This window comes from Grampus griseus, assembly GCF_964374135.1.
Source record: "Grampus griseus genome assembly, chromosome: 10".
Classification (NCBI taxonomy): domain Eukaryota; kingdom Metazoa; phylum Chordata; class Mammalia; order Artiodactyla; family Delphinidae; genus Grampus; species Grampus griseus.
The window spans coordinates 49,752,803-49,780,047 of record NC_139004.1 but is presented as its reverse complement, the minus strand read 5'-3'; the positions used below and the strand labels follow the sequence as shown (position 1 = coordinate 49,780,047).

Below are 27,245 nucleotides of genomic sequence, written 5' to 3'. Positions count from 1 at the left end.
TTTAGTTTTCAGGTGACTTTCTTCTTCTCTTGGATTAATTTCTGTCCCAAGATTAGTTCCCAGTAGTATAAATGCTGAGGTAATATACATAAGGGCCTGAAACTTATGGACAAATTGCTTTCTAGAAGAGTTGTCCCGATGTACTTTGCAACTATCGATAAAAGCTATGGCAATTTCCCTACAACACTGCCAGTTTAGGCTATTATTTAGGGAACACAGAAGTATAGGTAAGGCGTATGTAAGGCAACCTCTCCATTCCCACCTCTCCACCCCAGTCCCCCATCAACCTTGCTCACATAGGTTAGGTACCCCTAACATTCTCTGTTCGGTTTGTGTGTTTGTAAATATCATAATAAATTCCTTAAGGAAGAACTGAATACTTTATTCGTTGAGACACCAAATTAAAATGTCATCTTTTCCACCTTGTAACACACAGTGTATAAGTGGACCCCTGCCTTCAGCGAATTACGAACTGTGAATGAGCTTACAAACTCTTACTGATTTTGAAAGATGAACAAACCAAGTGGTATGAAGTGTGTTCATGAGATGAAAATGGTCACTTAAACTTTAGACATATCCTGCTAAGGTGAAAAGAGAGTTGCCCCTGAAAACTATAAATGTTTTCATACTCATCTCTGTTAAAGGATACATCTTTAATCATGGCCTTCTCAGGCTTCCCTGGTGGCGCAGTGGTTGAGAGTCCACCTGCCGATGCAGGGGACACGGGTTCGTGCCCTGGTCTGGAAAGATCCCACATGCCGCAGAGCGGCTGGACACGTGAGCCATGGCCGCTGAGCCTGCGCATCCGGAGCCTGTGCTCCGCAACGGGAGAGGCCACAACAGTGAGAGGCCCGCGTACCGCAAAAAAAAAAAAAAAAATCATGGCCTTCTCTTGCGATGGGAGAGGTCATACACATTATTAACAATAGAATCTTTCTGTATTTTTCCTGAGGTATTTTCATTACTTGCATGTGTCCATGCATGGAGATGGCTACTTTATAGCCTAAAACAAGAAATGGATATAGCAGTTTGATAGCAAGGAGATGCATGAGATGGTGCCCAATACCATGATATGATAACTCATAAGACAATGGTTGTTCTATCTTTAAAATTCAAAGAAGAACTCATTTCTAAGTGGCTGTGGGTCCACGTAAGAAAAGTAGACATGTGTCTAGTATTTCTCAGAAATGATCTACAATGAGTCTGACTGAGTCGCCCATAATGTTGGTGCAGGCAGACACAGGATGGTCACTCAGCATACACCATGGACGCATGGATTAAGAGCCCTGCATTCAGAAAGAGATAAGAGGCAAGCACTATTTTAAAATGTAAGCATTGCAAGTTATTTTGACTTATGCACAACAGGCTTGCTTTCTGCCCTTTTAGTTACCCCAAATGTTCTACAAGTCACAGCTTTCAAAAGCTGCAAAAATGGGTGTTTAGCAGCTCATTCAACTCAACAGCAACAACAAAAAAACCCAGTCAAATGAATGGGCAGAAGACCTAAAAAGACATTTCTCCAAAGAAGAAATACAGATGGCCGATAGGCACATGAAAAGATGTTCAACATTGCTAATTATTAGGGAAATGCAAATCAAAACTACAATGAGGTTCCACCTCATGCCTATCAGAATGCCCATCATTAAAAAGTCTACAAATAACAAATGCTGAAGAGGGTGTGGAGAAAAGGTAACCCTCCTGCACTGTTGGTGGGAATGTAAGTTGGTGCAGCCACTGTGGAAAACTGTATGGAGTATCCTCAGAAAACTAAAAATACAATTACCATATGACCCAGCAATCCCACTCCTGGACAAAACTCTAATTAAAAAAGATACATGCACCCCAATGCTCACAGCAGTGCTATTCACAACAGCCAAAACATGGGAACAACCTAAATGTCCATTGACAGATGAAGGAATAAAGAAGATGTGGTACACATATACAATGGAGTATTACTCAGCCATAAAAAGAATGAAATAATGCCATTTGCAGAAACATGGATGGACCTAGAGATTATCATACTAAGTGAAGTAAGTCAGAAAGATAAAGACAAATACCATACAATATAATTTATATGTGGAATCTAAAATATGATACAAATGAACCTATCGATAAAACAGAAACATAATCAGGGACATAGAGAATAGACTGGTGGTTGCTAAGGAAGGGGGAGTGGGAGAGGGATGGATTGGGAGTTTGGGATTAGCAGAGGCAAACTGGTATACATAGAATGGATAACAACAAGGTCCTACTGTATAGCACAGGGAACTATATTCAATACCCTGTGAAAAACCATAATGGAAAAGAATATGAAAAAGAAAGTATATATATGTATGTATATATATATATATATATATATATGACTGTACAGCAGCAATTAACACATTGTAAATCACTATACTTCAATTAAAAAAAACTAAAAATGTGGGTGTTTGGAAAAAAAACTGGGGCACGTAGGATTTAAGAAAGAAAGAAAGTATAAAATTAAATGTTTTCACTTGAACTTAACTTGTGGAAGGTGCCCATATTTCCTTGATGTTTCCTATCCCCTAACACCATTTTGGATCTGCCTTGACTTCTGTGTGATTTCTTCTCTAAACACAGCTAGTCCCTGAAAGAATATGAAATCAACCTACATACAAAGTTAAGAAGTGTATGTATTAATATACTTATTTTTTCAACATTTGTTGAACACTAATAATGACCTAATTGCCGACCCAATATCTTCTTTGCAGTCTGGCATCTTCAAGGTACTCAACACTGCTGAGCATCTCTTTTTAGAAATGCTGTTCTTTGCTTTTATGGCATTACACCCTGTCTGTTTCCCTGACTTTTTCTGCTTGCCCTTAAAGAGTTCCTCTCCTTGGTCTTGTGCTATCTGCCATCCCATTCAGTCTGCTTAGGTGATTTAATCAGCTGCTGTGGTTTAGATGACCTGACACCCATCTCATCATCTCCTGAACTTTAGGTCCATTTACAGCAACTTACCAAATTTTTCACAAGATGTCCCAGTGCTATATCCAACTCAATATATCTGAATCACATGTATTACTTTGTCCATAAAACTAATCTTTCTTTATTCTCCCCATCTCAGTTAAAACCATTATTACTGACCCAGTTGCCAAAGTCAGAAACTACAGCATCTTCCTTGATGCCTTCCGGTCCCTAGCCTGCCTCATCTTATTAGTACCTGGGTCTTCTGGATTCTCACCCATAAAATTTCTCCACTTAACCTTTTCTATTCCCAAAGCTCCTCACCCATCCTTCTCAAATTATTTCAAAAAACTGAAGAGGAATGAATGCTTCTGAACTTATTCTATGAGGCCAGCAACAACCCTAATATCAAAACTAGACAAAGGGGACTTCCTTGGAGGTCCAGTGGCTAAGACTTCACCTTCCAATGCAGGGGGCTGCAGGTTCAATCCCTGATCAGGGAGCTAAGATCCCACATGCCTCGGGGCCAAAAAATCGAAATATAAAGCAGAAGCAATATTGTAACAAATTCAATAAAGACTTTAAAAATGGTCCACATCCAAAAAAAAATCTTAAAAAAAAAAAACTAGACAAAGACATCACAGAAAAAGAAAAATAAAGGCCAATATCACTGATGAATATGATGCAAAATTCTTCAATAAAATATTGAGATTAGAAACCAAATTCAACAATACATTAAAATAATCATACACAATGGTCAAATCTGCAAATCAATCTATGTGATACACTACATTAACAAATTGAAAAACAAACATCATATGACCATCTCAATAAATGCAGAAAAAGCTTTTGACAAAATTCAACATCCGCTTATGATAAAAAAAAAAAAAGGTCTCAACAAAGTGGGTATAAAGAGAACATATTTAAAAAAAAAAACCCTCACACAGACAACTGTAATATCCACTCTGAAAGAATTCTCTTCCTACCAGCACTCTATTTATCAATGGCTGGCAATGTGCCTAGCTATAGAACTACAATTTCCAGCCTCACCTGAGTATCCTGCACCCATGACTGTGTTACAGTCTGGGGCCAATGACACATAAGGGAAAACTCTTGAACAAAGACACACTCAGCTGTCACTTATCCTTTGCCCTTCAGCCCTGTCATTCTTCCTGTTTGAAATGCAAATATGGAATGCAAAGTGGAAGGGGGGAGGTCTGCAACCACAGGCGAAAGGCTTGAAGATAAGAGTCACAAGCCAAGGACAGGTTCCTAATGATGGAGTCTCCGTATTGTCTCTGGGTTCCCATCTTCCTTCAGCCTTCGCCTTATGCTGTGGAGAAACACAGCTTACATCCCTGTTCAGCCATATTTTCTGTTGCCAGGAGATGAATGCAAGGGAAAGGATCCATCCTCCTGTGCTCCTGCATCTAGCTGTCATCTTCTCTCATCCCCAATTCTTTTGCTAGAACTGACTTTCCAAAAGATAGCTCTGACCACATTATTTTCCTCTACCTATAAATCTCTTTGGTCCCCACTGCCTTTGTAATAGTTTCTTGTCTCAAGCTTTTACAAAAAACCTTCCAAATAAGACTTGAGCTTGCATTTCAGGTTATATCGCTTCCTGTTTTCATACACGCAAGCACTGAACTTTTAAGCCATCAGAATACACCATGCTCTTCTACAGCTTTTGGCCTTTGCCAGGTCTTTCCTGTTCCAGGTAAATCTCTCTCTGCCATTTCTGCTGCATAAACTCCCAATCACTCTTTGGAGTCAAGCTCAACTATCACGTCCTCCCTGAAGCTTTCCTGTTTCCTGTGTGCCTTTTCTAAACTGAAGGGAAATGTAACCATTTCCTCATTTTTGCCTAAGAGCACTCTAGTTGTAGCACTATGGTGTGGCAGGTGAGAGCATATATTTTGGAACTATCTGGACTCAGGCTCTGTGGGTAGGAGGTTGAGTGATCTTGAGAAGAGTGCCGGGCTATCCTCACCTGTGAAATGCTAATGACCCTTACACCTACCTTATGGAGTCATTGGGAGGATTAAATGAACTCAGATAAGTGGATTTATTAGAAGATCTGACATGTATAAAGCGCTCACTGGCCATTACATATTATTATCAGCTATTGTTTTCATCTTATCTTTTAGTTTTATATATACATGTATATAGCATCTGTGTTTCCTACCCTCTGAGTACTTGACTATAGGCAATACACCTTCCCTATTTCTTACTCCAGTGCCAAGCATAGTATCTATCAAAAATACGTATTTGAAGTATAGTCAGCCACAAAAAGAATGAAATAATGCCACTGGCAGCAACACGGATGGACCTAGAGATGATCATACTAAGTGAAGTAAGCCAGACAGAGAAAGGCAAATATATGATATTGCTTATATGTGGAATCTAAAAACATGATATGAATGAACTTATTTACAAAACAGAAATAGGCCCACAGACTTAGGAGACAAATTTATGTTTATTAAAGGGGAAAGGGAGGGAGGGATAAATTAGGAGTTTGAGATTAACATATACACACTACTATATATAAAACATAAACAACAAGGACCTACTGTATAGCACAGGGAACCATACTCAGTATTATGTAATAACTTATAAGGGAAAATAATGTGAAAAAGAATATATATATATAAAACTGAATCACTGTGCTGTACACCTGAAACTAACACAACATTGTAAATCAACTATACTTCAAGGAAAAATGCAAAAGAAAACCATATTTGACAAATTTTGGTTCAAATCAAATTAGACTGAGTAACTAGGGGTTTATAAACCCCATTTAATACTAAATGTCAGTCTACTAAAGTTCATTTTAATAATGTATCATGTATGTTAAATAAGCACTACCACTAGTCCCCAACAAATCCGAAGACTTCTTAGGAAAAGAACTACTGCAATGAGGAACAACTACCTCCGTGAAGGTCTGAGTGGCTTTAAGTTGGTATAAAATTGTCTATGCTGGCAAGGGAGTGTCTGCCATATAGCTTCCCATGGAGTAGATAAGATACAGGGAAGAACTAAGCATTTTTAGAAGAACAGAGAATTGTATCCACTGCTATTCTCTCAGCACAGTTTTTAATTCAGAGAACAGTTCCTAACTTTGTAAAGTATGTCATAAATCCCTCTGTTACCTACTCTATGCATCCTGATGCCATGACACACTGCCCACTCGAACCTACTTTGTAAATATGTCTGAACGCTTAGAACATGTCAGCACTATGCTGGTCACCAGAAGTGCAAAGATGAGTCAGATCCCAGGACCGGGTAGGGAGGCTGAGGGTACAGCATATTTTATAGAGTGATGAATACCTTTCTCTTTCCCCGGGGCAGGATCATGTCAAAGGAAGTTATGGGTGTTGAATTTTGAAGCCTCATCCAGCATGGCCTTATTTTCAGATATGGAAAAGCAAAGCAAGAAGAAAAGTGTAGAATGACATCAGGGAAGGAAGAAAGCACATTTTTATAAGCTTGACTGTGGCCTGGCAATATTTTATTTCAAATGGAAGGCAAGGGAAATGAGCAAAACGTGTGGTGTCTCACAAAGAGAAATTTTACAGACACCCTGCACTCCTCTCACAAAGTCTGCTTCCTCCTCCCAAAAGAAGTGGAAAAAAAAATGATAGAGGTTACTAAAAGAACTGCAGAAATCCTGGCAAGGTAATTAACGAATGACAGGTCAGTTACCCCTGTGAAAAAATAAAATGTGGCATGAAATCATGGCTTTGTCAAGAACTTTGAGGTTTTGTAGACTGGAAGCAATTTGTCCAAGGACTATTTTGACCATACCACTTCCTAATCTCAGTACCCATAAAGTTTGGGTGGGGGCCAACTGGAAAAGTTTGTCTCAGCTGCACAGATATCGTCCACAGAGGAAATAAAAGGATTTTCAACACTGGAGTCATTTCCTTTGGTTCTCAGCTCTTTGAGAAAAAAAAAAAAAAAAATTCCTTTTGGTTAGTGATATCTTCAGCTCAATTCCTACAGCCTGGCTTAGAAAAATAACAAAATCTGTTCCCCGAAACACTTTCCAATCAGACAAGGGACAGGTTTCAACTCAAACCATTAAGTCCAATAAAAGACCTTCCTGGTCCAGAATGTTCTAGGAAGACGCACACCTTTTTAAGGTTCAGACTGCTTCCTAACGCATTCCATAAAAATGTGCAACCAGTGTAAATGTCAGATGTGAAAGATGTGTTCAGGAGAGGGACCTGGATAATCAAATCTCGGGCCCGCTCCTTTGGAACTGCTGCTAAGGGGTCTTGTGGAAAATAATAGGGTCCATTTATGAATCACAGCACACATGGTAATGTTACCAAAAGTGAGGTCTGGCTGCTCGCCACTCTGAAGCCAATAAAGAAGCAAGGCTGGTGGAAAGGAAAATTTGCTTTATGTCAGAGGCCAGCAACTGGGGGGAGGGGGAGATGCTATGTTTTTATTTCAAAACGATGATAAGAGTTAACTTCAAGCTTTCTCCTAGAAATATTTTTCTTCTCTCAGGGTCAGAATTCTGAAAAAAGCATTTTATCAAGCTAGCTTTCTCTAACTGCATATGCAAAAAGAACCAGTTTTGGTGTTTTAAAAGAGTTTCATCTTAACCAATTTTTTCAGAGTTTGAAGAAGAATTGAACCTGAATTTCTCATTTTACAAAAGGCAACAAGAATGCCAATCACACAAATGGAATACACACTCACACACCAGAAGACAGAACTGTCACAAACCCTCTGAGAGGATGACCTATACGGAGTCCCAAACAAACACTCCCCAACACAAACGGGCCTCGATGTCAGACACAGGTCAGAACCAGTTGGCAAAATGCCTAAATGACACTCAGTGTTCATAAAGGGTGCTCAACGTCAGAAACACATCAGAAACCATTGGCAAAATGCCCAAATAGGACTTTGTACTCAAAAGAGAAGTTTTCCAGGTGCACACCGGTGGACTTACTTGGTCTTGGAGCTCATCACCTCTTCCAGAGGCATCTTTCCGTTCCACCAAGGAAAAGCGTACGTTGGCAGCCAGTGCCTTGCAGGGGAGAAACAGGGAGAACCCCCGAAACAAATGTTTTGGGCATCTGTTAGGAATGTCCCCGCCAAATCCCCTCCCGGGGCCAGCGAGCCACGAGCAGCAGTCTCCTTGCAGCCATCCCAGCGTGTCATCAAGGCGGAGGCTCTGCTCCGGAAAACCCACCCCCCCGGGAGACAGATATCGCGAGAGCCCAGCCTCACGTTGGGAGCCAAAATCTGTTTGTGAAAGTGGGTCCAGGTGCTCACTGCTCAAGAGGCAAGGTTGGTGGAAAGGAAAGTTTAATTTATTTTGGAGGCCAGCAGCTGGGGGCGTGGGGAGGGGCAGATTCCTGTCCAAAGGCCAACTCCCCCCAGTGACAACCAGTGGGCACGCGCTTTTATAGGCAGAGGGAGGGAGCTACATGCAGAAACAGCACAGTCAGCTCTGACGCTCATCTTGAAATTGGTCATGTGGTGGTCTGACTAGCGTCATCTTGATTTTTATAAGTGCTGTTAATCTTCAGTTCCAGGGTCGGTTTTTTCCCATTTCATTCAGGCCAATTCTTGGAACATTGGCAGTTTACATCATGGCTACAGTCTGGTCATCGTGTAGTTAAACTTCCTCCACCTGGTGGGAGTTTTAGTCTGTATAAGACAGCTCACAGGATATGGGTCATAGTGTTATCTATAGCCCATGAAGAGGAACTAAAGGCCCTTGACTATGCTTAATGACTAAACTATTATTATTTAGTCTTGTTGAAATGTTTTCATTTGTTTCTGCATTTTTTTCCTTCTCTGATTAAACTTATTCTTTGGCTAAAGTTTTTCTACAGACAAAAGGCAGGTGGAGGACATTGTGGGGACGGACCACAGGGTCCTGCTCCGTTTCAGTCATAGCAGGTTGCCTCTGAAGTGGTACCTTGGCAGCTTTGGAATGGTTACCCGAATGTGTCGAGAGCAGAAAAGCAGCACTTTCCAAATCTATCCTCCAGCTAAGGACTTTTGGAACTGCTACAGAGATTATAAAGAAAAGATAGATTCTCAGAATACCCTTCTGTTCATATACATGCATTCTAAATGCTAAAGTTGAAAGCCCATGCATGCAGCATGGTTCACATGCCACACCATTTGAAATATTAGACAGCCTTTGTCCAAGATGGATCTGCAAGGGAGTATTACAGATCCATCTGCAAGGGAGTATTACAGCTCTCTTGTTGTTTTGTTTAGTGTGTTCCCCTGCAAGGTCCTTGGTGTTAATTCTCAAGTCTTTGGGTCAGTTTCTTGGTGAAACCATAAAGCAGTTGGATCAAATATCAAATGGAAAATGTAAAGAAATGAAATTACCTTTATATCTTGACATCAAATCTTAAAGTTTTAAGACTATTTAAGTTCCTTATTCCAGGAATTCTCATGGACAGTCTTATAAATTTTAATTATCTCCTTTAAGAAGGAATCATGCAATATTTATAGTCTCTAGATAATAATTTAATTCTAACTGTAATATCAGGTGAATCAAAATCCCCTTTTCGCACTCATCACCATGCTGCAGCTAAAGAATAAATTATTTTTCTTACTTTTTTTCAAATGCTCATATCCCAAACTTAGAAATATGTGAGGTATTTATTTACTATCCAGCATAATGTAAAGTGACAGGGCAATCCTCCACTTGCTGAAAAATTCTAATGACTATCTCTTGAGAGATAGGGAAGGTGTAGACTTTTCCATTTTTTTCTTTCTCTTGCCTTTTATTTTTAATTATCTTAATGAATTGTTAGAAATTATAGCAAAAGGGAGGCTTTTGCTACATGTATCTAAAACAGCTAATGTTTCTGAAACCAAAAAAAGAAAAAATATTAGTACCATAAGAATTTTAATTGCAGGTAAATTTAAACCAAATGTTACTGGAAAAGCTCGCCATTTCCTTTTCAACTTCTGTTCTCCAAGGAATTCCAAACTCAGGAGGCACAGTGTCAGTGAAGTGACTGAACATGACCAGATATGAAATTTCTGTTTTCAGTTAGTCTTGTGACACATGTGTTTTCATTCTTTCCTAAGACACAGTGGGACCCCTCAACTTTTAAGTCATAATATGAAAATCCCATTTTGTTATTACTCTTATAAACAGTGAAATGATGGAGGCGTATTCCCCAAATAAAGTCAAAAGGGTGTTTATTCTTTATATATGATGGTCTTATAAGGAGGGCCCATGGTTTCTTTCATTTTTTGCCTACCCATTCAAACTTGTTTCCCAGGTTTCCCTTTATAACCAACAGTAGACATTGGCCAAATGTTGGGCTAAATATAGGGTTGAGGTCTTTTGACATGGGGTGGTCAGTAGACCAAACATAGCAACTCACAGAGGCACCAACAGCTATCAGAGGAGAGTAAAAACTGTTCTCCACGTATGTTACATACTAAATATTAAAGTCACACAAGACACCCAAGCACAAAACTAGTTTCATGGTCTCATCTGTTCACATACAACAGTGTATCATTAGAATCCCTCTCAAATCACAAATTTGAGAGTCAAACTTATTTTTAGAACCCAACTTTTGACTTTAATCAATTCTCTCTATTGAAAGACTTTCTCCTTTGTCATTAACCAAAGGGAAACTCAAATCTTTTCCTAATAAAGTGTTCATAAAGTGTGCAAAATAGATTCTAGCCCATAGTGGGAACTGAATATCTTGTAGTTTGAAACAACAGAAGAGATATGTGGTATCTGTTAATAATTTTGCAGGGACAACAATGCTGGCATAACTAAAGCATTGCTGAAAATAGTCACTGATATTATTAAGTGGTAAATTATCCGACAGAAGCAAAGAGAATTCGTAGAAAAGAGACTTTACCAAGAGCTAAAGTAGATAGGAAAGCTTCCATCTAGTAAGTAGAATTTTAATTTACCAATAATCTAAGTCTGGTTTAGAATCGAAGAAGAGTCCAGATGTACTCTGGAGACAGGGGATGAGTTGAGTAAAGACCCCAAGGTTGTACAAACATGATGTGTTGGGAGAGTAAAGTGACTGGCCTGCTTAGCCTGACAGGTATATGTTGAAACAGAATGAAAAATACTGTGAGTTGATTCATATTAGGAGGCCCTTTAAAGCCATCCTGAGGAATTCAGACTTGATAGGAAACGAAATAACAAGTCATGGACAGGTTTTAACCAGGCAAGGGGCATGATTAAAGCACTGTTTAAAGAACGCAGTGAATCTGCAAAAGTACTCTGAGTCCAAATGTTCTTAACAAGACCCTGAGCTTAGTGCAGCTGGATGATAAATGGCTACAATTTTATCCCGGTTTCTAATCACAACCAAAATCACATGCATGATGATTTCTTGGTGCAACATCCATGTATTAAGAACCTAAGATGTGGTTCAGCCATTCATTATCTTATTCTTCCAGCCATTCTTGGGATAACTACTTCATGTGTCAAGCATATGCTAAGTACAAGTGAACAAGATACAGTTATTTTTGTTTTTGTTTTTTTTTTCCTGAAAAAGTGTAAAATACTTGCCCATGATAAGCCCACCATGTAAGAGGTACAAAAAAAAAAAATCACTGATTATATCCAGTTTTCTAAGTGCTGGGGAGACTTTTGGGAAAACAAAGAGCTTTATTAAGGGAGACAGAGGAAGGGTGTCTAGGTTGGCTCAGGCATGGGTGGAGGGAGAAAGAAAGCTTTGAAGACTTGGTTCTTATCAGCTGAGTCACCCAAGTCAAGGAAGAGCACAGGCAGCACAGGAGAGGGATGTGAGAGATTAAGTGGTTGGGCTTTAGAACAAAGCAGCCCTGAATTTACATCCCACATCTGCTATTTCGTGGTTGTGGAGACGTGGGCAAGTTCCTTGTCTCTCACACCTATAAGATAGAGATAATAATTATAACAATTTGAAAAACACTGCCATCATGTATATAAAGCTCTCAGTATAATTTCTGTACATAGTAAGTGCTCAATAAATACAAGACTTTATTATCAAATAAGAGGTATAATGATTGTTCCAAGCAAAGGGAATACGCACCAAAGTGCCTTTACATATGGCGTGTTAGTAGTTGGGGATGATTAGATACATGGTAAGAGATAAGAACTGACCAGGGTCATCAGTATGGCTGCCTAAGTTGCTCATTACACCAGTGGGGCTGTTCATGGGAATTACAATGTGAGTGGTCCCCAGTCCCAGAGCTTGGCAGGACTCACATTTTACAAAAAGTGCAGTAGCCCTAAGTGTTAGAGAGTACAGTCCACACCATGAAAGGCTGTGTATTCTACGATAGGTAGTTAGAAGTTTATCACTTAATGACATCTCATTCAAATGACAGATATTCAAAAATGTACACATATAACTGAATTTTAATGAAGATGCATATCTTTAAACTCTCTCTATCAAATAAATGAACGTTTTCTTCTTGTGGCATTTCAATACTGGTAAGTTATGCTGACACTAGTCAACTCTTTTTTTTCTAGATAGCACATTAAAATATATATATATATATATATATATATATATATATATACGCATACATATAAAATGGAGATTTGAAAATCAATATATCACCATACAGAGAATCCTTGTAATCACTGCTCCATGATATCTTCAAGTTCTTAGCCTTTTAAGTATTATTTTTACAGAATTATATTCAGATTTTAGATACAGTTTTATAATTTGCTTTTCCTGGCTATCTTTTAATGGATTAACTGAGAAATACTGATTAGCCCTTATTATATGCTAGGTCTTGGTTTTGCAGATATAGGAAAATGTGATCCCTCCCTCAAGGAATTCACAATTCAGAGAAGACAAAAATGTCAACCAATACTTACACCTACCAAGCAAAACTATCTTCAATAATCACCATGCATCATCTTTTGACCTAGTTATTAGCAGAGCATAGAGAGACTTTTCTATTTTTCTTTTTCCCATTTTACGTCATACTATAGCTAGTTTCCTATGCGGCCTCAAAGTCTTAAAAATTCTCTTTTTAAATGGTTGTAAAATACTCCATTGCTTTAACCAGAGTTTAGTCATTCTCCGTTTTTGCATATTTAGATTATTTCCAAATTTTCAGTAATACAATGCAAAGATTACATCTTTAGGAAAAAATGACAAGACAGTTTATTTTGCTGAAAGGGCTGGAAAGTTTAGTGACTCTTGAAATGTAGCCATCAAAGAATAAAACAAACAACTTTTGCTTTTAAACAAGGCTGATAAAAATGAGACATCTCTATGGCCCCTTTAAATTAATTATTTTCTTGGTTAACTTTTCACAGATAAATTATCAATAATTTCACCAATTATCAGTCATTTCCACTTTGTTTGGGTCCATTTTTTATGACTTAAAAGAATCCTACAGGTCTACGCGCTTAAAGTGAGCTACCGTCCACTGGATCAAGGACATGGTCAAGTCGTAATGACGCACGTATTACCCGGGAGGTCATTTTTTTCCCTGCTGGCTGGGACAGCTCAGATGTCTATGTGACCTGGGCAGAGCATCAGTCCCAGTTCCTGGCTAGAGAGAGGGAAGCATTTCCTCTCTAAACTTAGAGGCCACGTTTGTATTTCCGGAGTGGATCTGAAGGTCACAGCCTCTGTGTTTCCACATGTGTGCAGTTAGCTAATGAGGGCTGGGAATTCAGAACACAACCATCTATCTACAAATTGTTCAGAGAACAAAGCCTGAATAAAACCACTGGCAGCACAGAGCTTCAGGCAATGCTTTAATTCTTGAGTTAAATCCAAATGAGAAAGCTTTTCCTTTTTCTCCCATTGTCCAAAAAATTCAAGGAACTCTGGCGATGTCCAAGGTGACTGGTTATTATGGAAGAACACAGATGCCATGCCAAGGTAGGACGTTATAGTTTCCAGTGCATGAGGACTTCCTGTTTGCCTATTATAACAATCTTCAGCTTGACAAGAAACCCCACAAAACACATTCATGCCCTGCCTCAGAATGATTTAATTTTGGTTACAAATAGGAAAGGGCTACCCTTCCTGCAAAAAATCCCAGCAGCAAAAACAGACTAAGTGCAGATGATGGTGTTAGAGAAGTGGAATAATTCTCTCAACAGTTCCAGTAAGTAGGATCTAGTTATAAAGTCAGCACCTGGAAGGAGAACATCAGGCCTGAGACATGTAACCCTCAAGGACTAGACCAGAAAGAAACAGAGTTACAATCCAAACATTATAAAAATTCAGACTCAAATTTGGGCAGGGGATTCTAAAGTGAGGTTAAAAGCACATACCAGAAGAGTTGACAAAACTGGGCGATGCTCAAGACGAGGCAGCCTCTGGGTGGAGGTGGAGACTTGAAGGCAACTTAAGACAATAGGAAGCTATGCGGATGGGGGAAGAATCTTTGGAGAAAAACCAGCTTGAAAAAGGAAAGACTGACGTGAGCAGGCATTTGGGTGTTTTGCTGCAAGAGTTGGTTCATGGATAAATTCAAAATATTAATAGTCTTTTTGATTAAACTTGATCGTACCTTTAGAATCCAAATAGAAAATAGTTGTTTATCCCTGGGTTCATCCATCAAAGAGCTAATGACACCAAAACGCTCTCTACAACTAAGTGCAAGCTATTTAAAGAAAAGAAGGGAGGCTGGGTAAGTAATTGGGACGGAGTGGCCTCTTCAGAGGTCTTAACCTTATCCCCGTGAGCAAACATGGGAGGCCAGCCAAACAGAACTTAAACAAGATGAAAGAGAATGTTTGCTGTGAAACTCTACCACATGGGCCCTTTAAGGAAGCACATGCCTCATTCTGAATCCTGAGAGTAAAAGAAATTATCAACAGCACTGTGCCTGCCTACCACCATCCATAATTCTGTGATATTTCCCCACTTAAAATTGATTAAACTGCTACTCGCATTGAAGTCAACACAGATGAAAGGCTAGACGTTGGTCAATATCACTTAAGTGCAAAATTGAAGTGAACAGAAAATGGTTCCCAAAATATATTAAAAAAAAGAAAATAGCTCTAAATGAAACAAAATGATCAAAATATTTTCAAAAGGTACTATGCTTTCAAGGCACAACCTGCAGGTTCTTTTACATCTATATTAGGTGACATAACAGAGCTATAATCCCCATCAATACTGTTGTAATGGGATGCAAGGGGGTGGGTGAGAACCACGGTGTGTTTCTTTTGAACTGTTCGCCTCACGCAAACTTAAAACACTGTGCTTGCGTCTGCTTGTCATTACTACCATCCAGGATATGTCCTCTAGTCTTACTTATGGGGATTATTTTGAGGGAGGAATTGCAAATAATGGGGAGCAAAGCTTTGACAGACTATGACCGGATGCTGGCAATAGTGGTCGACAAGTTGTCCACCATCTCCAGGTTCATTTCCTCTGCAGTAAAATGGAGATAATAATAATTCTGAGTTACTTGATATCCACTCAACAGGCTATTAAAAATTGAAGCCATGCGTGCCTTCTGGGGCCAAGCAGGTACACAAGTGAGTGAAGTGGGCTGCTTTTATGAAAACAGCAGAGTGGTTTAGGCACCACTAAAAAGTATTCACATCTAAATACTTTTAAGCAGTATTGTAGCCAAACAACAATCCTTCACTAGACAGATTTGCCCTGTTGCTGACTTACAGGAATGTTCTAAGAGATTTCTAGACTCTGGGATGCTGAACAACTATTTGACCAAGGCTGAGTTGCACAGCGTATTAGTACAAATACATCTCCTGCCCCACAGCCACCGTTTACCATACTTCTGAGGATCCCACAGGGCATCATGAACTCATTCGCCAGCTCACTCTGTAAAGCAAGGTTTCCTTCCTGGACAAACAGATCAAAGACGCCATTCCTGACCCTTGTCACTGGGATTCACTTTTCACTTCCTTTTTTTTTCTGTCTTAGTCCTTTAGTCTGTTTTATTTGGTTTACTCATTGATTGGTTGGTGGGAAATAGGTTGAAGACTTTACTTCCTACCCTTAAGGGAATTCAGATGAGATACACAAGAAAAAAATATTGGTGAATGCTGATAGGTCTGATAGCCCTTGACACTACAAGAGACCATGGGTTCATAGAGAAACCATATGTCTTCCTCACCACACAGACCAACTACCCTTCAGTTTGCTATCATGGCTGATGTTTTCACCCATGCATGGACAATACGGGCTTTTGATTTTCCACAGAAGGTCACTTATAAATTGGAACTGTCTTATCTGGAAAGTTATACTTCATATAATTTAAAAAAATAATTTCCCTAACAAGAAGCAGAGCCAAAGGACTGGCTCCAGATGAGTAACTATAAAAAGACATTGAGAGAGGAAAGATAGGCTGACTTGGACAACATAATAGGATGTGTTATTTGTATTAACAGTCCATGTTAATAGGACATAATAGGTGGAAATACAATGATGCAAGTAGAAATGTTAAATTTTTACACAGATTTCACCCTAACCCTAACATATACACATTGTATCAATGCTTGATCAAGATTTTTGATCATTGTATAAGCAATGTTGATACCTTATAACTTGTCATATTATCTTCTCACAATAGAAGAAAATCGCAAAGCACCTGATCACTATCTAAGGCATAACAACTTCCCCTGGACTTCTTTGGTTTATGTAACACAGCAGATGCTTACTTACAAAGAATGGTGAGGATTTCGCTTCAAGCTTCTTTTAAGAAAATTATGTTCTACTAAACTACAAGAAACTTTGATGTAAATCTTTGTAGAATGATTTTTAAAACTCTCTTAGGATACAAGTGTCTCATAAATATTTTTCCCTGTCTTACACACACGCACACACACACACACACACACACACACACTCTAACATACATATATCATAATATGTATAATAAATATATAAGTAAATATATTAATACATATAAAAGTTGTATGTGTACATACATATTTCACTTGGAGTTATTCTCATTTGTTTAAAACAATGGTTAAAATTGAGTAACACTGGGCTTCCCTGGTGGCGCAGTGGTTGAGAGTCCGCCTGCCGATGCAGGGAACATGGGTTCGTGCCCTGGTCCGGGAAGATCCCACATGCTGCGGAGCGGCTGGGCCTGTAAGCCATGGCCGCTGAGCCTGCGCATCCGGAGCCTGTGCTCCGCAATGGGAGAGGCCCCAACAGTGAGAGGCTGCAACAGTGAGAGGCCCGCATACCGAAATAAAAAAAAAAAAAAAATTGAGTAACACTGAAGGAAATTCCACTTTTCATATGGGAATCTTTGGTTTGTTAAGTTTTCCTTTAGTTGGCAGAAAATATTTGCAAACCATATATCTGATAAAGTTGGTTAATATCCCAGTTATATAAGGGACTCATACAACTCAATAGCAAACCAACAAACAAAAACAACCCTATTAACAAATGGGTGAAGGACCAAAGGATATGAATAACTATTTTCCCAAAGAAGATACACAAATGGCCAAAGATAATGAAAGATGTTCAACAACACTAATCATCAGGGAGACGCAAACCAAAACCACAATGAGGTATCACCTCACACCTGTTAAGACAACTATTATCAAAAAGATATGAAATGTTGGCAAGGATGTAGAAAAAAGGGATCCCTAGTGCACTGCTGGTGGGAATGCAAATTGGTGCAGCCACTGTGGGAAAACAGTATGTAGGTTTCTCAGAAACCTAGAAATATAACTACCATATGATATTCAGCAGTACCTCTTCTGGGTATTCATCTGAAGGGAAAGAAATCAGTACCTCAAAGAGTTACCTGCAACCCCTTGTTCACTGCAGTATTATTCACAATAGCCAAGACATGTAAACAACCTAAGTGTCTGTCAACAAATGAATAAGGAAAATGTGGTGTATATATATGTACATATATATACAATGGAATAATATTCAGCCTTAAAAAAGGAGATCCTGCCATTTGCAACAACATAGATGAATATGGAGAACATTATGCTAAATGAAATGTCAGACACAGAAAGACAAATACTGCATGATATCACTTATATGTGGAACTTAAAAAATCAAATATACAGGAGCAGAGAGTAGAAAGGTGGGGGAAATGGGGAGATGCTGGTCTAAGGTTACAAAATTGCTGCTACGTAGGTTGACCATGTCTAGAGATCTAATGGGCAGCATGGTGAGCACAGTTAATACTGCAGAACTGAATCCAGGAAATGTGCTAAGAGAGTGGATTTCAGGCACCCTCATCACACACACACACAAACACACACACACACACACACACACAAATGGTAACTCTGTGAGGTAATGTTAATTAGCTTGACTACAGTAATCATTTCGCTGTGTACATGTGTATCAAATCACCATGCTGTCCACCTTAAACACATGCAATTTTTATTTAAAAAACAAAATTTTAAGTTTTCCCCTACTCAAGTTATTCTCAATTTCATCACCTGCTTCTCTCTGAAAAATATAGTATTAGCCATAATTTCTTTATATTGTATATATGAAATTAGAGATTTTCTGATATTTAACCTCTTGTTACTCAAAAATATCTCATGAGAACCTTTGAGAAACTCTTTAATCACAGTTTTTAACAGTATTTTTTTAGTGAGCTTCTAAATTCTACCTCACATAATTCTCTTTTTTAAGAAAAAAATTTCTTTTCTTTCACTCTTCAATAAAAAGCTACAATTTTCACTTTAATTATCTATTATAATAAAAGTACTCCAAAGACATAAACTCCAATGCCTTGTAGTCCATGTCTCATGGGATTTTGCCACTTGGTTTCATTTAGTACAATCTCAGACATGGTTATTTTTCACATCACCTTTAAGCCCAAAGCCTAGTGTGTTTTTGAGCAGTTGCTTCCCTAAAATCTTTTGTTGCAACTCTCGCTTTTCCCAGCGTGGACAAGCCCCAAGGATGTGAAAAGTTGTTATAGCTGCAGCTTAAGCGTTTTATTATCTCTTCTTGAGAGAAACTATATCTTTAAAAGCGGCACAGAGAAGGTGTCCCAAAGATACTCCATGAATACAGGTTTCTTCCAACTCAGGGCTGACGTCAGCTTAATGACCAATAGGTCTATTCTATTCTAAAATAAACTGACCTTTTAAGAGAAGTAGTACAAATTAAATGTGAACCTTGCTATTTTCTCTTATTTCACAACACAATGGGGAAACCAAGCTGGTTTTTAAAATGATCATATGAAATACAGACCTTATATCACTAATATTTTATGGATAAAGGGACATGTGAGCCCACTTACAGCCACTTACAATTATAACAAATGATACATTCATCCTTCAAATTCAATTTTGGCTTTTATAGTTTGAGTTTTTTTTTTTTTCAGTCATGTGCATGAGTTTTTCTCTTTCATATGCCAGAGTTCTCATTTCTTAACTAAAGGAAAGGAAAAATAGCTATTTTAAGAGCAGCATGAATAACCAATAAGTCAATAAGAACAAGCATCAAATCATATGACTTTTCACCAAGACTTAAACAAAATATGCTTTTACTATGGTTTCAAAGCTAAGGAAGCAAGAATCTTTAGGCTTTTTATCCTTTTACCTTTGAACCTGTAAAACAATGTTATGGAGTGAACATCATGACAAAGGGTGAACGAAGGGGCACTTTTTTCTTTCTTTCCGAACCTACCCAACTCAGAATGAATTCCACCACCTGCCACTGTGATGGAATGCACTTTTCTTCAAAGACATCAAGTTTATAGGCCTTGAAAAATCCTGAGGGCTATCGTATAGCCAACACAAAAACGTATGAAAAAAAGTCCTTTAAATACTTTTTGCTATTAACAAATCCAGTCTCATGAATAAACAACAAGGTCCTACTGTATAGCATAGGAAACTAAATTCAATATCCTAGGATAAGCCATAATGGAAAAGAATATAAAAAAGAATGTATATATGTGTATAACTGAATCATTTTGCTGTACAGCAGAAATTAATACAACATTGTAAATCAACTATACTTCAATTAAATAAGTAAATAAATAAAATTAAATTAAAAAACAAAGCCAGTCTCAATAAACACATGTCAATTCATGAAATACACATTCCTTGAACACTTCAAAAGTACTCATAACTGCATTAAATTGTGTAAGATATAATGGTGCTCTAGACAAGATGGTTCCTACAAGGAGAAATCCAAGTGCAAGACCACAGAAAAATTTACCTGACAGATGTGCCAGACACATTACAAACAGGGTTCCATGTAATTTTGAAAATACTTTTTTTCATTGTAGGTATAAATAACCTCATTTGACAGTTAAGGAAACAGATGTTTAGAGACATTATGTAACTTGTCCAAGAAAACTAAGATTATTACTTAGAAATTGTCTCAGTGTAGACTTCATCTGAAAACTCCTTGAAGGACTAAGAGGGTTATTTTGGGGGAAAAAAATCTATATTTTTTTCAAGTCCTATATTTGAAAGGATATGTATTTACATGGTGTTGCAAGTTTACATGAATTTTAGTAAACTGGACACACACCAATATAATATTTATCCATTCTATGTCATTACAGTTCATATATTATTTAAAAGAAATATTACTATATTGGATTTCCCATATATTTATGAAATCATTGATGAATGAAGATAGATAACTTCAAACAAGTCAAAGGGATAATTACACACTAATAAATATTGTCAGTTATAAGTGCTTACCTTTAAAGAATAACTGGGAAATGTATGTATACTATGTCTCTGGTACCCTTGGCGGTTTTACAGGCCTTTGGAACATATACCCAGCCATGTTTGTTCTTTCTACTGATGTGACATCAAAGGCTCCCAGAGAGAAAGATAAAGCCCGTGGAATCTAAGACCCCTCTGAACCATCCTGTTTCCTCAACACTTTGACAGTAGAAAATAAGGTCCATGAGAAGCCTGAGGAGTTTATAATCTAGATGAAGACACACACTAATCACAAAAGCCCAAGAGATAAGGGGGTGTAAGATCTTTGCTCCCAGATGACGCTCAGAGGAGGTGGTGTTGTAAAATGTATAAATAGGATGAGGAGAGTCTACTCAGGACTTCTTGGGAGGGTGAATTCTGGAAGAAATCATTAACAGACTAGCGGAGTTTAGAAGAGTGAGCATTTTATATATATTTTAACAAACTCTAAACATAGGGAGTTGAAGGACAGGAGCAGGAGAACAAACAGGATATCTGGACAAAAGGATTTCTGTGAAGTTAGAAGACATGCGTTAGCAAAAGTCACATTCAGATTATGGCTGAGAGCAACATAACTCTACCATTTTATTTTTTAAATTTTATTTTATATTGAAGTATAGTTGATTAACAATGCTGTGTTAGTTTCAGGTGTACAGCAAAGTGGTTCAGTTATACATATACATGTATCTATTCTTTTTCAAATTCTTTTTCTTTAGATTTTTTGGGATGTGGACCATTTTTAAAGTCTTTATTGAATTTGTTACAACATTTCTTCTGTTCTATGTTTTGGGTTTTTTGGCCATGCGGCATGTGGGATCTTAGTTCCCTGACCAGGGATCAAACCCACACCCCCTGCATTGGAAGGCAAAGTCTTAACCACTGGACTGCCAGGGAAGTCCCCTCTTTTTCAAATTCTTTTCACATTTAGGCTACCATTTTATTTTTAAATGATTTTAAACTCCACACAAATTATTTATATTTTTTTCTAATAAAATAATCTCTTCACACACAAAAGAGCTAGGGAGATAGGTTATAGTATTAAATGATGTCAAATATACATTTATGCTTTAAAACAGCAATGTTGGGACTTCCCTGGCTGTCCAGTGGTTAAGACTTCACCTTCCAATGCAGGGGGTGCAGGTTCAATCCCTGGTTGGGGAGCTAAGAGCCCACATGCATCGCAGCCAAAAAACTAAAACATAAAGCAAAAGCAATATTGTAACAAATTCAATAAAGACTTTAAAAATGGTCCACATCAAAAAAAAAAAAAAAACCTTAAAAAAAAAAGCACTGTTACCTATTAAATTTAATGTTGGTGGAGAGTTTTACTTTTGCCTAATGTGTATATTCACAGTGATTACAAGCAAATACTGAGTAAATATAGAGCTATAAGACACTCTTGAAGAAAAATGTGCAGTTGTATGACTCCCAGAACATGAGTAGATATTTTGTTTTACATTTATCTCAACGTCTTCTCAAAGTTAACTCAGCACCATTGCATCATCATCATCATCTTCATAAAAGAACCGTCTAAAATACTGAATATTCTGAACTGAGAAAAACAGTTTCGAAAGGATTATCTTTGACAGGAGAAGTGTCTTTAGCTGCAGTTGTATGGCTGAGTTGGAGACAACACGTGGCGACCATTTACCTTCAAAGTCAGTGTTCTTTCCTAACTCTGGCTATAAGACTATAAACACTGGAGTTTTCTCAAAAGAGGCCCAGGATGAAAATTTCATGTAAAAGGTACCTACAGGACAATTCTGACTGAAGTTACCGAAGTTCCTACACAAACTAACTGTTTCTGAAATGAAAACAAAACTCAGTATCAATACCAAAGGAAGCAAATATATGTTTATATATTGATCACCTGTGCCTAGCTGCAAAATTAATACTGTACCAGATTAGAGAAAAATTCACAAAAGAAGTTCAGGGAAAAATCACACACTTCATACCGCAAAGGGAAATGGGAAATTTAGTTGTCTAAACAGAACTGTTTTCATCTTTTCTTTTTGGTAACCTAATTCCAGTATTTGAAAATTAAATAAATGTGTTTTTCAAGTCTCATTGCGTCTTGGGCTCCTTGCACTAGAGGCTGTGAGCCCAGCTGGGGGAGGAGCCTATTCCTCTCAAAATGTAATTCCTCAGACTCATAAATTTCACAGAATATTTATTTTAGTTTTCACTGATTTGGGGAAATAACAGGTATTGAAAAGAGGCTTTTCATGGTGTTTAGTTTCTTCCTTTACTTGCTTAGTTTCCTTGTGGACTAGGCCCGGATAGGTATGCTATTTTCTGGAAACCAAATGGTTCTACTTACACACACATTCTGCCCGGGTACATGTCAGTGTCACGTACTAGGATTGGTCTGTAGGTAGGGGCTACTGCATACCTTGCAAAGACTACAGAAAAATATGACAAACTAGAGTATCCATCCCTCCCTCCAGGTTCATGGGATTTAATACAGAAATCCACACTTTCCTCACTTGCTATTTAAATGCTCCCGGTTAGTGACTAAAGGAGAAAATTAAATAATAAATAAAATGGATTAATTCCAAGTTTGTCTAAGTGTACCACCTCCTACTTAGTTACCCAGAAATACTTTAAAAAAGCATATAACAGGGCCATGAATCTAGAACTGCTAAATGGATTCATTCACACCCCTCCATGAAGCAATCTAGGTGGGTTCTATCCCTCTCTATAAAAATGAATCTAGTATGCAGAATTATTTCTCTTAGAGAAGAATAACAATTTATGGTTTCATTTAATAAAGAATTAATGATACCCTTCATGGATGATCTCAGAACTTTTGGATCCTTGTCTTCAACTTTGATTTTAGGGGTCCAATGAAATGGTAAGGGCAACATAATCTTCCATAAATATAATTCAAGCAGCCTGTGACAACAAAGGCAAGAAGGGAGTATTTCAAGATCTTAGAAGTCGGTATGCTTGGCACACTCTAATGGCTCTTATATCCTTTGGCTGTTAAGCATGGAAACTTTCTATGGAATATCCATTACTCATTCCCTCTGCTCTAAACTCATAGCCTGTCAGAAAAAAATGGCTGGCGGGGGTGGGAGGTGGTACAGAGGAAGCCAAACTTAAAAAGCAGGAAAAGGCAGAGACAAGTCAATTCATCGAAGATTTACACCTTGTTTTCAATGGCTTCTTTCATTTCATTTCCCCTGACTTTTTAAAATTAGCAAATACACTGGACCCAGGAGGAAAACACATGGGGAAAAACAAAACAACAAAAACAAAGCAGTGCAAATCTCTGTGACTTGTACAATAGCTCTTACTAGGTCCTGGTGTTTGAGTGGCTGAATGAACTGCGGTCTGTTTTTCATTACTCTCCATCTGGAGCTGCGGCCTGCTTTGTTCAGCAATTTCTGGTCATTTGGGCCTGCTGGTGACTGTTTTGTTTTATGTTGCCATATTATACAGAATGAAAGCTGCCGCATCCACCACCCAAGAAAGAACAATCCTGAAAACGAGAGGTTATGTTGAAAGAGCTCCCCACGACCCCTTCCGGAATAGAGAGTGAGTGTGTTTATCCGGGCCTGCCTACCATACAGACTTAGAGGCCTGGGGGTGGGGTGGGGTGCAGGAGGGAACAAAAGCCCTTCCTTCAGATGCTAAGACCCAGGAAGTGTCCAGAGTTGGGTTAATTCTGACGCCTTTTCACCTCTAAGGAGACTAGCGCATGTACTTTCTCATACCTCACTTGCAACAGCTCCTGAAAAACTGAACTCATATCATGTCTCTAAAAACAAAATCAATAAATCCTGTCTTCATAATATTTGGTTTCAATTGCATAGCCTTAGTCCAGAGGCCACATTGCAAATGATTCAAAAGCAAGTGTCTCCAAGAAGACCGAATCCAATTTTCATTCTTTAATGACAGGCTCAATGCCCTTAGTGATTTTGTTTAAAAAAGCCACCTCAGACACCGTTTCCATTTCCCTCCTTAAGAAAGCAATGGTCAAGAAGAACTCTCTTCTACCTTTTCGTTAAAGAAGCAAAGGGTAACATTCTCTCTTAATTCATTGCTATTTTCAGCTAACTTTAATTTACAAAAACAAAGAAACATAGGCAGGTGCTACTAAGGTTTAACAGAAAGAACAGCCAAAATATAAATATAATTGAAACCACTTTAGTTTTTCCAAGAGCTGTTTTGCCTTTTTTTTTTTTTTTTCCTAGAAAAGACAATATAACAAGTTGGGAGAAATGTAAAGTTAATAATAATCTATCACCTTAACACAAAGATTTTCCCTGCTTAATATTGCCATTTTATACAGTCAGCATGAGGTATTGTTGAGCATTACCTATGTATTAACTCATTTAATTATCAAGTCAGGCCCTATTATTATCATTTTATAGATGGGGAAACTGAGGCACCCAGCAAAGTTAAGGGATTGACCACAGGTCACACATCTATGAAGTGGAAAGGCAGTGTTTGCACCAAGCATCCTGGCCACCCACAGACATAACGATGAGCACTCCTGACTGTCAAATATTTCCATAGCTCCATGTTTATGGTACACATGATTTTATATTCTTCCATACTCACTGAACTTCCTCTAATAAACAATCCCATGGTTTGTCGTAGTTTAGTCCTCTCGACTATCATGGTAATGGCTGTATAACAGTGCTACCCATATAGAGAATAAAGTGGTGCTAAGCGTGAGCATATAAAACACTTTAAAAATATGTCTGAATAAAATCTCTCAGTAGAATTAGTAGCATCATAGTACATTCCCAATTGCTCTTTTCATAATGACTTTTTTTTTCTTTTACATTTTGATATTTATTAACAAAAATGGTCCAGAAAAGTCCTGGGTCAACATTACAGTGATAAGCATTAAAATAAAAATTCTTAGTTGTACTGTTTCTAGGGGACAGTAACCAATCCAGAAAGCTGTTTTATCTCCTAAAACGGAACTTAAATCACACTATTCAAGCGTTAGATTTCAAAAGAAATTCTTCCTCTTCTCTTTTGTCAAAGTAAAATATACCGGAGGTCTTTGTTTTTACCTGCAAGGCTGCCTTCCCGAGAAGCTCATGCATATGTGGATGGATGAAGGGGGGTCGGGTGGAGGGAGAAGGCAGACAAAAAAGAAAAAGATAAAATCGTAAAGTAGGAAATAAAAGCTAGTGAGGAAGACAGGCTACCAACTGCCCAGGGATTGTTCACTGAAGTAAATCCTCTAGTCCCTCCAGATCCATTTCCAGAGAGGAGTTGAGTGAGGCCAGAGCAGATGACGCATCCTTGCTTCTCTGGACACTTGGTTTGGGTTGGGGCGTTTCTGGTTGGACAGATTCCTTCTTGATGTCTTTACCTCCACTGAGGACCCACTGGCTCTCAAAAAAGAACTGGTTTGGATGACTCAAAGAAAAGCCACAATCATCTACATTATGTGTCATCTTGAAGAACTTCTGACAGGCTACCTGGTAATGTGTCCCTTTTACTAAATCCAAAATCTGGTTGATCCCTGAGGGAGGGATCTTGTACACTTGCATCTTCTGCCTCAGCAGTTGAGGATCACTGTGCCAGAAAGGGCACCCCTGATAATCCCCGTGGCTTGGTGGATTGGTCAGGATAATCTTCAGGCAACTGTAAAGTGTGTAGTCTGTCCTCTTGCCTTCCTTTCCAAAGCTATGACGGATATTGTAAGAGTAGCCTTTATCAGATTTATCTGGATCCATCTTTCCTCTGATAAATGTCTGCTTCCAGAACTGCCACGCCTGTTCCAAGGTTAGGCCAATGTCCTTCAGGAAGAGGCCGTACTGCGTGAGGCCCCCATGACGAAGATGGTGGGGCTTTATGTAGCTGATCTATGCAAGGTGGGAAGGATTTGGTAGAAAGCGAATCGATCTGATCTAAAGAAACCTTCCCAACATTTGCCTGTGTACTGTAGTCTTGACCAGTGTACGAATGACTGAGGTGGCTGAGCAGTGGCTGGAGTCTCTCACCTGACTGCACAGCAGGCAAGGACCTGGCTGTTAAATCCAAAACCTTGCACAGTTTGGTTTTAAATTCATTCAGGATGATCGCCACAATGTCCTTGAGTTGTACATAAGCAAAGCCATTTTCCAAATAGACTTTCCTTCCTCGGAACAAATCCAGAGCATCAGCAAAAGGGCCCTCATAAACTGACTCCAACTGAACCCCACCTATTGTGTGATGAAGCCACAATATCCTGTTCTCGCAGAGTCTTCTCTTCATCACTTATAGCCTCAAACTGCAAATGGCTATCCTTTAAGAAACTCTGAATTTTGTCCTTGGGTAATATACTGAATTGAAATAGAAGGAGATTCATTTCTTGTTGAATGAACCAGCGCCTAAGCTCTTCAGACTGGCAGTAAGCAAGGTGTAAAATAAAGTGAGAAACGTGATCTCTTCTTCGGGGTTCATATTCATCTTCCAAGTTTTCTCTGTAGGAAAACTTAAGCTTCCGAAGCTCAGCCTCCAGCTTTCTCTGGTACTGCTCGGTTCCTTTCACATAGCTCACACCAAGACTCTTAACTGCTTTCAGCAATTTAACTCTATCGTAGCCAAGTTTTCAAATTCTATCAAAGATATGTTTCCAGAAGGCGGCTGCAAGTAAAACAGAAGGCTATGTGGGTAGCAAGCATTCCTCTGGTCATCTGCCAACCTCAGTTTCCTCCGATTTCCTCCAAGAAACTGCATC

General features: G+C 38.5%; 1 protein-coding gene and 1 pseudogene across 7 annotated transcripts in view; both read right to left on the bottom strand.

The window, feature by feature from the left end:
- Positions 1–27,245, bottom strand: part of RBMS3 (RNA binding motif single stranded interacting protein 3) — a gene marked incomplete at its 3' end in the record, with an annotated part of 699,823 nt that overhangs the window by 435,769 nt on the left and 236,809 nt on the right. The gene's annotated exons all lie outside the window — the stretch shown is intronic.
- On the bottom strand, positions 25,744–27,244 carry LOC309828686 (DNA primase large subunit-like; annotated as a pseudogene). Its single transcript has one exon. The product of its transcript is annotated as a DNA primase large subunit-like (transcript).